Source organism: Lynx canadensis, chromosome A1 (assembly GCF_007474595.2).
Source record: "Lynx canadensis isolate LIC74 chromosome A1, mLynCan4.pri.v2, whole genome shotgun sequence".
Lineage (NCBI taxonomy): Eukaryota > Metazoa > Chordata > Mammalia > Carnivora > Felidae > Lynx > Lynx canadensis.
In genome coordinates this window covers 99,938,599-99,948,534 of record NC_044303.2, presented here as the reverse complement: position 1 = coordinate 99,948,534, position 9,936 = coordinate 99,938,599, and the positions used below count along the sequence as shown (strand labels likewise).

The 9,936-nt window shown below is 39.7% G+C and overlaps 1 pseudogene; it reads right to left on the bottom strand.

The window, feature by feature from the left end:
* Positions 1-931: 931 nt before the first annotated feature.
* On the bottom strand, positions 932-2,352 carry LOC115515533 (annotated as a pseudogene).
* Between the last annotated feature and the right edge of the window lie 7,584 nt (positions 2,353-9,936).

Genomic DNA, 9,936 nt, shown 5'->3' with positions numbered 1-9,936 from the left:
ATAAAAATCCTCATGCTTAATATTTTCCTTTCTATTCAGACTCCTATTAATCTACTACACATCTAAATTTCTTTACTATTTATATACACGTACACACACACACACACACACACACCCTTGCACTCACACAAATACCATATATTTAAAGCAAAGTTCTGTCTCATAGTACACAAATATACTTAAGCTAAACTGATAGTAATTCTTGTCCTTCTGTAGCCACACTGAATTTACATAACATGTGATAAGTAGAAACCCTGCCTAACTTAAATTTCCCATGAACTGCGTTAAAAACAGACATGTGGGCAAACTAAACATCTGGTTGTCTGTGCCTTATCTGACATTAAAAAAAAAAAAAGAAAGGGGGGTTCCTGGGTGGCTGAGTCGGTTAAGCGTGCGACTTCGGCTCAGGTCATGGTCTCACAGCTTGAGAGTTCTAACCCCACGTCGGGCTGTGTGCTGACAGCTATGAGCCTGGAACCTGCTTTGGATTCTGTGTTGCCCTCTCCTTCTCTGTCTCTCTCTCTTAAAAAAAAAAAAAAAAGAAAAAAAAAAAAGAAAGAACCAGAGGTTTTGATTTATCTGGTAAAGGTAATTGACATAAAGGAATCCCTTGTTCCCTAAGAATAATTATTACCTGGTACAGTCACAAACAGAATCCATCAAAAATAGAAATAAAAATGTCATCATGACCAATAGAAAACATTTAATTTAAATTGTATGTGGAAAAATAAAGCAAATTTATTTATTGTGTGTATACCAAAAATTTGTCCTCTTAAATATTTGATAATTACAAATAGAAATAACATATGAACCAATAATTCCACTACTGGGTATTTGCCCAAAGAAAACAAAACACTAATTTGAAAAGATAGATGTCCTATTTTTTTTTTTTTAATGGCTCATTAGTGTTTAATTATTTGAACAGGGGAATGAAAAAAAAAAGCATGGCAAGACAGGCCTGGCTTTAAGATTTTTTGTATTCAGTTCATGCTACTTTCACATCATCTCCAATTAGCTGCTACACATAAGTGACAGCTGTGGAAGCCTGGATATCCATCAACATGAATGAAGGAATCATGTTTGTTTCCAAGGCATTATGTGCTCCAGTGGCAGGACCTGGGTTAACATAAAATTTATTTTCATGCTCGAATGCTTCGAATTTGTGTGTGTGTCCTGAGATAAGAATGTCCACATCAGACTCACTCTGCAACGGGGCTAAGCTGGCTGTGCCTCCCCAGGGAATAACTTGATGCCCAGGGAACCAGCCAATTCTAAACTGCCTATCAGTCAGCCCTTTCTGTTCTGCATAATTCAGATTCCCACGAACATCTCCTCTCACAATACGAACCTCACTGATCTGAGTTTTGAGATAGTCATAACTCTCTTTGCTCCAAAGGTTTCCCGGACAGAGAAGGGGCTGAATCTTTCCTGGCACCAGCAGTTTCTTGAATGTAGCTGGCAACTTGTTGCACCAGTGTGGGTTGTAAAGTCTCCTAATACTAACACTGTGGTCCTGTCACTGGGCTCAGCTCAGTCTTGGCAATCACCACCACCTTCTTCCTCTGTGCTCTAGTTTTTAGGATGGACTTTGAGGGTAATTTTGCTGACAAATGTGTAAGACAACACATTACTAATTCCTGTGTTTTACTGTTGACCTTTGCCATGTGACCTTAAGAGAGTATTTTGCAAAAAAAAAAAAAAAAAATCCAAAAATTTTACAAATTGTTTTCAAGGTTGCTATGGATCCTTTGATATTCCAGTCATTGTTTCTGGAAACACCTTTCCTTCCATCATTCTTACTGACCCCTTTTCAGTTAACTGGTATAATTTGATTAGATCCTTATCTATGAAGAGTTTTGATATGATTCAAGTCATTCTCCAATACAAATTTTATGCAATCTCTGAAGATATTTGCAAATTTACTGTAGAATTCCTTTCCTTTTTTTCTTTTTTAATTTTTATTGGTTGGTCTTTGCAATACTCGGCCACCTGTGGGACGCTTTCTAACAAAGGACTTGATGAGATGAGGTAAGTTACTCACTAGTGATAAGACACAGAGGGGTGTTTGAGTGTAGATTAAATATTTACAAATATTCGGGTAATTGGAATGTACTTTCAACATCTGGAGCTTCGAGACTTGTGGAATAAACACTACATATAATGGGCAATCTTAGAGCTTCAAGAAATCCTCCCAAACATAAAACATACTTTTTCAGGTGATGATAACCAAACACTGGTTATAAAATAGAAATTCTACCAGCGACTGCCAGGTAAGATATATTTGGCCTGCTTGTACCAGTTTTCATCTGCAACTATAGTTTTAATCAGTTTGTAAAGGATGATAGCTCCCATTAGTACCCCAGGTTCTTTGGAGCTCTTTCTTTAGTTATAAATTGCAATTATTGGGGAAGCCAAAATAGTCCATTTCACAGTGCAGAGGAACTGGTGATGATTAATTACGGAAGGATTTTCAAAAACTTGTGTACAACATGGACAGTTTCTTTCCATTCACAAAGTTGCCATTAGCTTATGAAATATGGTATATTGTAACATTAATTAGTTGACCATGACATAATGATTTCAAAAAGATAACTATAGTTGATCAACCTTAGAAAAACTTCCTGGCAACCAAGGGAAATTGTCTTATTGTAATATAAAAAGAACACCTCTCAGAAACAAATAATTTAAATCTTAGCTATCTTTTAAAAGCCGCTAGTGAGTTATATAAGCTTAAGAATTAAAGGTTCTGGTGTGCATGGGTGGCTCAGTTGGCTAAGCGTCAGACTTTGACTCATGTCATGATCTCACAGTTCAAGCCCCACGATGGGCTCTGTGCTGACAGCTCAGAGTCTGGAGCCTCCGTCAGATTCTGTGTCTCCCTCTCTCTCGCTCTCTGCCCCTCCCCCATTGCACTCTCTCTCTTTCTCTCTCAAAAATAAACCTTAAATTTTTTTTTTAAAATAATGGTTCCATCTTCCTAAAACTACCACAGTACTAATGTAATTTTCGAAAAATGACAATTAATATGAGGTTCTTCTTCCAAATGATTTCTCAGTACATTTTCTTAAAAAATGCAAGTTCCTTTTAAGATTTTTAGGTTATAATTATATCAAAAGTGGTCAGAAATCAGAGCTTGTGTGTGACTCACACCCTGAATGAAATGAAATCAAGCATCATAAATTAATTAGAAAGGCTATTACCAGGTCAATCCATGATTGCATGCAGAGAGAGAGAGACACATTTCTCTGCCCTTTGCCTACTAAAATGCTGAACTCACTTACCTGGCAGGTATTACTTGAAATTTATGATTCTTATCTTGCTTTGTTAAGAAACATATTTTATTTATGTCTGTACTCCATTTATAATAACAATCAACAGGAAATGGAATTAGATGTTGATTTTGATGGTGGAGACCAAAATATGAGGGCAAAACTAATGGCCACTGGATTTCCTTCGTATGTGTCATTTAATTTTTTTTAAGTTTATTTAAGAGAGTACAAGTGGGGGAGGGGCAAAGAGAGAGGTAGAGAGAGAGAATCCCAAGGAGGACTTGCATTATCAGCACAGAGCCCTATGCAGGGCTCGAACTCACAAACCGGGAGATCATGACTTGAGCTGAAGTTGGCTGCTTAACTGACTAAGCTGCCCAGATGCCCCTGTTATTTAATTTCTTAAATGGAAGTGAGAGCTCTGGTTAGTTCCTTGCCTCATACTTAGTTTTTGTTTTTAGCTAGCCAGATCCTGTTTAAAATGCTATATAGTACAGACATAAAATTGTTTATGTAGAAAAAATAAAATAAAAGCTACCCTGTATCAACTTTAGTCATGGCCACAAGAAACTTCTGATCTTGAAGTTTTTCTCATTCTACATGAGGTCATCCCAAGTAATATTCTCCATCATGTAAGAACTTCAGGGATTCTTGAACTGACCCAGAAATTGTTATGTTGCTACATTCCATTTTTCTCTTCTGGTTGCCTCAGTGACTTTAGCTTCATTCACTTTTATTTTTATTTTTTTTAATTAATGTTTATTTTTGAGAGGGAGAGAGAGAGAGAGAGATAGCAGGGAAGGGGCAGAGAGAGAGAGAGGGAGACACAAAATCTGAAGCAGGCTCCAGGCTCTAAGCTGTGAATACAGAGCCTCATGCGGGCCTTGAACTCATGAACCACAAGATCATGACCTGAGCCAAAGTCGGATGCCTAACTTATTGAGCCACCCAGGCACCCCAACATTGTGCTTTTTAACAAGGTTGCTTTTATCACCGTCACTAGACTTTGTGCAGGGCCATGTTGTACGAATTTGTAAAGGTACAGCATAGGGAATGTGGCCAACAGTATAACAACAGTATTGTGTGGTGACAGATGTGGCTACTCTCCTGGTGAACCTAGTCTAATGCACAGAGTGGTCCAACCACTATACTGTATGCTTGAAACTAATATTGTGTATCAACTATACTTTAATTTTTTCTATTAATTTTTTTAAGTTTATTTATTTTTGAGAAAGAAAGAGAGAGCACAAGCAGAGGAGGAACAGAAAGAGAGGGAGAGAGAAAATCCCAAGCTGGCTCTCCACCATCAGCACAGAGTCCGATGTGTGGCTCGAACTCACCCAGTGTGAGAACATGACCTGCGCTGAGATCAAGAGTCGGACACTTAACCAACCTAGCCACCCAGGCACCCCAACTATACTTTAATTAAAAAAAAAAGAACAAAAACACTGATGAACGCCTGAACACCTGTCAATCTTCGTAACATTCTCTGGGTGGGAACCTGAAGTTAGGAACCCATCAGAGGTCTCCAGTGGGTCACCATCAGTAGGCAAACTTCACCTGCACCTGCAAAGCTCGTGATCAGGTACCTTTTCCTGCGCACAGTCAGCCTCATACAAATCTGCAAATTTTTCTCTCCTTGCTTTTGATTCTCCAGTCTTTCAGTCACATGTTTGGGTGGGAGTTTGAGGAAGAGAGGTAGGATAGGTCTTCATTTAGAATGTGGCTGCTTTGGAAGGGCTAACATTTTAAAGGCAAAATTTCTGGAAGTTTTGAGTCCTTTCTAGATCATTTCACTGTATCCCCTGAAGGTTTTGCTAGTTACCTTGCCTCCAGCCTCTCAAAGGGACTGCAGCTATCAAGCGCTAACTCTTGCATATAACTTAATCTTCGCCTTGAAGCATCAGAAGAGTTCTATCTATCTCATTGCTTCAGAGGAAGTACATGCCTCTCCATGTTCTAGGTCTACCTCCTTGTTGCTCTCTGTGTCATGCTTTCATAATCATCCCTCCTGTCTTCAGTAACTTCAGTTTCTGTCTTTCCATAGGCTTCTTCCCTTCTGCTTTTCTCATTAACAATAAAACACAAAGTCAGGAGTGCTGGAGTGGCTCAGTCCGTTTGGTGTTGGACTTTTGATTTCAGCTCAGGTTAGGATCCCAGGGTCTTGCGGTCAAGCCTCATGTAGGGCTCTGCACTGAGCATGGAACCTGCTTAAGATTCTCTCTCTCTCTCTTTCTACAGGGCACCTGGGTGGCTCAGTTGGCTAAGTGTCCGACTTCGGCTCAGGTCATGGTCTCATGGTTCATGGGTTTGAGTCCCACATCAGGCTCTGTGGTGACAGCTCAGAGCCTGGAGGCTGCTTCACATTCTGTGTCTCCCTCTCTCTCTCTCTGCCCCTCCCCAGCTCACACTCTGTTTCTCTCTCTCAAAGAAAAAAAAAAGATTCTCTCCCTCTGCCCCTCTCCCCCACTTGTGCTCTCTCTCTAAAAAAAAAGTCAAACTCTTATACACTTACTGTTACCCTTTTATTTCTATACTTATTTATTTAAAAATTAATAAGGGCTTATTTAATTGCCACCTTGGTGACAGACACATCTATTAGCACCTTCCTAGCTCTGTCTTTCCTTTCTTGGTTCAGTGTCTGAGGTACCTGATCTAAAACTATTTCATCTGAACTCCTTTATAACACTGTACAATTTAGCTTCATTTCACCACATTGATGATGCTCTCCCCTGTTAGTTCCTACGTATCCTCTAAATAAATTGACCCTTTTTTATTCCTCAGCATTTATTCTTATCTTCATAGAATTTGTCACTACCAAATACCCTTCTGCCTTTTTGTTGGAATACTGTGATTTATTTATTGTTTTTAGTTTTGCTCTTTCTCTATTTTGATTCTCTTTATATGAATATCTCCTCTCTGTTATTTCATCCCCTTTAACCTAAATGTGAACATTCCTCAAGACTCCACCTTGGACTCTTGCTTGTCTTGTTATACTGTTATCACTGTTTAATTGAATCCAATTCAAAGTGTTAATATGTATCTTCAGATATACTGTTATCACTGTTTAACCACTCTTTCTGTGTCGCCCAAATATGTATCTTCAGATATGATCTCTGACCTTAGCTCCAGGTGCAGGCTTCCAGTTGTCTGTCTCAGTCACTCCATTTCTATTTGTGCCATTAATTGTATCATCTGAAAACTCCTGCATCTTAGCAGGTCCTGGGCACAGTGAGGTCATATGAACAGATAATAACTTAAGTTTTTTTTTTTTTTTAAATTTTTTTTTCAACGTTTATTTATTTTTGGGACAGAGAGAGACAGAGCATGAACGGGGGAGGGGCAGAGAGAGAGGGAGACACAGAATCGGAAACAGGCTCCAGGCTCTGAGCCATCAGCCCAGAGCCTGACGCGGGGCTCGAACTCACGGACCGCGAGATCGTGACCTGGCTGAAGTCGGACGCCCAACCGACTGCGCCACCCAGGCGCCCCAATAATAACTTAAGTTTTAATGGCTCTGACGCCCATGTGCATAACCCGGGACAGTAGTGTCCCTCTAGGGTCTCCCATTTGTGTCTGGGTTTGCCTGCATATCCTGCATGTGCCTATCTGTCCTGTCTTACTCTTTTTTTTCTTTTTGCCTGGTTCCCTGACAGATGTTCAGTGTCTACCGAGAACTGAAAGGAAGCTGCCGCTGTTAGAGATGCCCTTAGTGAGAACCACTTCCTTGCCAGATGATGCCCTGAGAACCCATCTCTTCCTTACTCGATTCTCTTACTTGATTTGAGTTCTCTTCATAGCTTTTATTGCTACCAGACATGGTTTTCTTTAGGTGCTTTGTTTTTGTTTTTGTTTTAAGCAGGCTCCATGCTGTCAGTGCAGAGCCCAATTCGGGGCTCAGTCCCACAACAGTGAGATCATGACCTGAGCCAAAATCAAGAGTCAGACACTCAACTGACTGAGCCACCCAGGAACCACTCTTTAGTTTTTTGTTTTTTTTTTTTTTTTTATTGTGTAACTTTTGTTAGAAAAGACCATCTTGTTCACTATTATATACTCAGTGCCAGCAATAGTACCTGACCCTGGAGAGGCTGAATAAACACTTGTTAAATGAAAAATGAATGAATTAATGAAGAGTTAGGATGCCAACCTAGAATGCCAAGGTGGTGCCATTTTCCCTACTGTTTTAATTGGTTTGGATACACTTTGAATTGGATTCAGACTGAGAATAATGTCTGTTTCAAAACTCTGTATCACATTTACTACCTGGGCATCAAAACAGTGCTTCTGTGGCCCATGCTCTCCACATGGCAGCCAAGGGCCAATCTTGCAAGTAGACTTTCCCAAATACGGCAGTCTCAGGTCTACTATGTGAGCATAAGAAATGAAAGCCAATAAATAAAACCTCAATAAAATTTTTAAGTCTAATTAACATACACTGTTATATTAACTTCAGGTATACAGTATAATGAGTCAACAGGTCTATATGTTTATTAATCAATGCTCATCAAAATAGGCATACTCTTAATCCCCTTTATGTATTTCACCCATTCCTCCCACCTACCTCCCTTATGGTAACCACCAGTCTGTTCTCTTTGCTTAAGAATGTGGTTTTATGTTGGTTTCTTTTTTTGTTTGTTTGTTTTGTTTCTTAAATTCCACATATGAGTGAAACCATATGGTATTTGCCTTTCTCTGACTGGCTTTTTTGCTTAGCATTATACCCTCTAGATCCATCCATGTTATTGCAAATGGCAAGATTTCATTCTTTTTTTTTTAAATTTTTTAATGTTTATTTAATGTTGAGAGAGAGAGAGAGACAGAGCACAAGTGGGGGAGGAGCAGAGAGAGAGGGAGACCCAGAATGCAAAGCAGCCTATAGGCTCTGTTCAAGCCCTCAGCATGGAGCCCGATGTGGGGCTCGAACTCACAAACTGCTAGATCATGACCTAAGCTGAAGTCGGATGCCCAACTGACACCGAGAGCCAGCCAGGCACCCCTTCATTCTTTTTATGGCTGGGTAATATTCCCTTACATGTGAATAATATCCATTTCTCCATTTCTCAATCTATTCATGGTCATTTATGTTGCTTCCATATCTTGGCTTATTGTAAATAATGCTGTGATAAACAGAGGTGCATATAGCTTTTTGATTTTGCTTTTTTGTTTTCTTTGGGTACATCTCGGTAGTGGAGTTACTGAGTCATATGGTATTTATATATTTAATTTTTTGAGGAACCTCTGTACAGTTTTCCACAGTGGCTGCACCAGTTTGCATTCCCACCAACAGTGCATGAGGGTTCCTTCTCCTCCACATCCTCACCAATACTTGTTGTTTCTTGTGCTTCTGATTTTAATCATTCTGATGGGTGTGAGGTGATACTCATGGTGTTTTCAATTTGCATTTCCTTGATAAGCGGTTATATTGAGCATCTTTTCATGTATCTGTTTGCCATCTGTATGTTTTCCTTGGAAAAATGTCTATTCGCATCCTCTGCCCATTTTAATTGGATTATTTGGGGAGTTTTTTGGTGTTGAGTTGTGTTAAGTTCTTTGTGTGTTTTGGATATTAATCCCTTATTAGCTATATCATCGCAAGTGTCTTCTCCCATTCAGTAGGTTGAAACTTCAATAAAAATATTCAATTGCAAATGTTATACTGAATGTATGTCCAAATCAAAAGGGCTGATGTGCTTATTCACTCCTGGATGCATGATGTCTAGTCTTTTAGCAGGTTTTTATCCTTCAGTAGTGTAGTGGGTTTCCTAAGAATTCTTTGTGCCCCCCAGTATAGTCCTGGTAGTCACTGGCCACATTAGGCACATGTCGTGTTGTGGATTAATGCTGATACTTCCAATGGTCTCTTTTCCCTTCGCAAGTCGCCTGCTGCCATCTCAAGGCAAAGTCCTCAACCTGCTCATCCTCTCTCCTGTGAAAATGGAGGTAAGGTCGTAAGTTGTAATCAGAACACAGAAGGATTGGGAATAAGGGAAGGGAAGTCTGATGCAAATAAATTAGGATGGCTCCTGAATGTGACTGTATGTAGATGCCACCAGCTGCGATTCGATGTCAGAAGGCTTCCCAGGATGCTCTTTAGCGCAGGTGCTAGCCTGACTCTGCTTGACAAAACCAAGTTTACCCCTCACGGGCATTTTATTCACCTCTATTCAGAAACCACGCCTGGCATGCTGGGAACAGCTTCTTTGGCAGTTTTGTTGGGAGTTGAATGGCTTACATCTTTGTTTTTCATCTTTTGTCATTGAATGACTTGTAGTCAGAATATCCACTCTCCTTAGTTAAAATCTTGCTCATACCCACAGGGAAGTGGTCTGGTCTTATGCTGTCAGCGTAGTCATTTGATATCAGAACATCTACTGTGGTCTGAATCATTCATCCTTAAATACAGTCACATTTGATGTTGCACCAGGGCAGAACAACATATTCTTGGGTAGAAGATGAGGTTAGCAGGACTTTCCTGTGGCCTCATGATCCCCTTGGTCAAGAATCTATACATATGACCCCCCCAAAACAAACAGTACTATACAGATACAGGGAGGAAAGGAGCCATACAAGAAATATGTCAAGGTTATAGGGTCCAAATAGTTGCAAATCTGCTCACCTTCCAGACAAACTCTTTTATTATTACTTTAATTTTTTTCCCAAACAA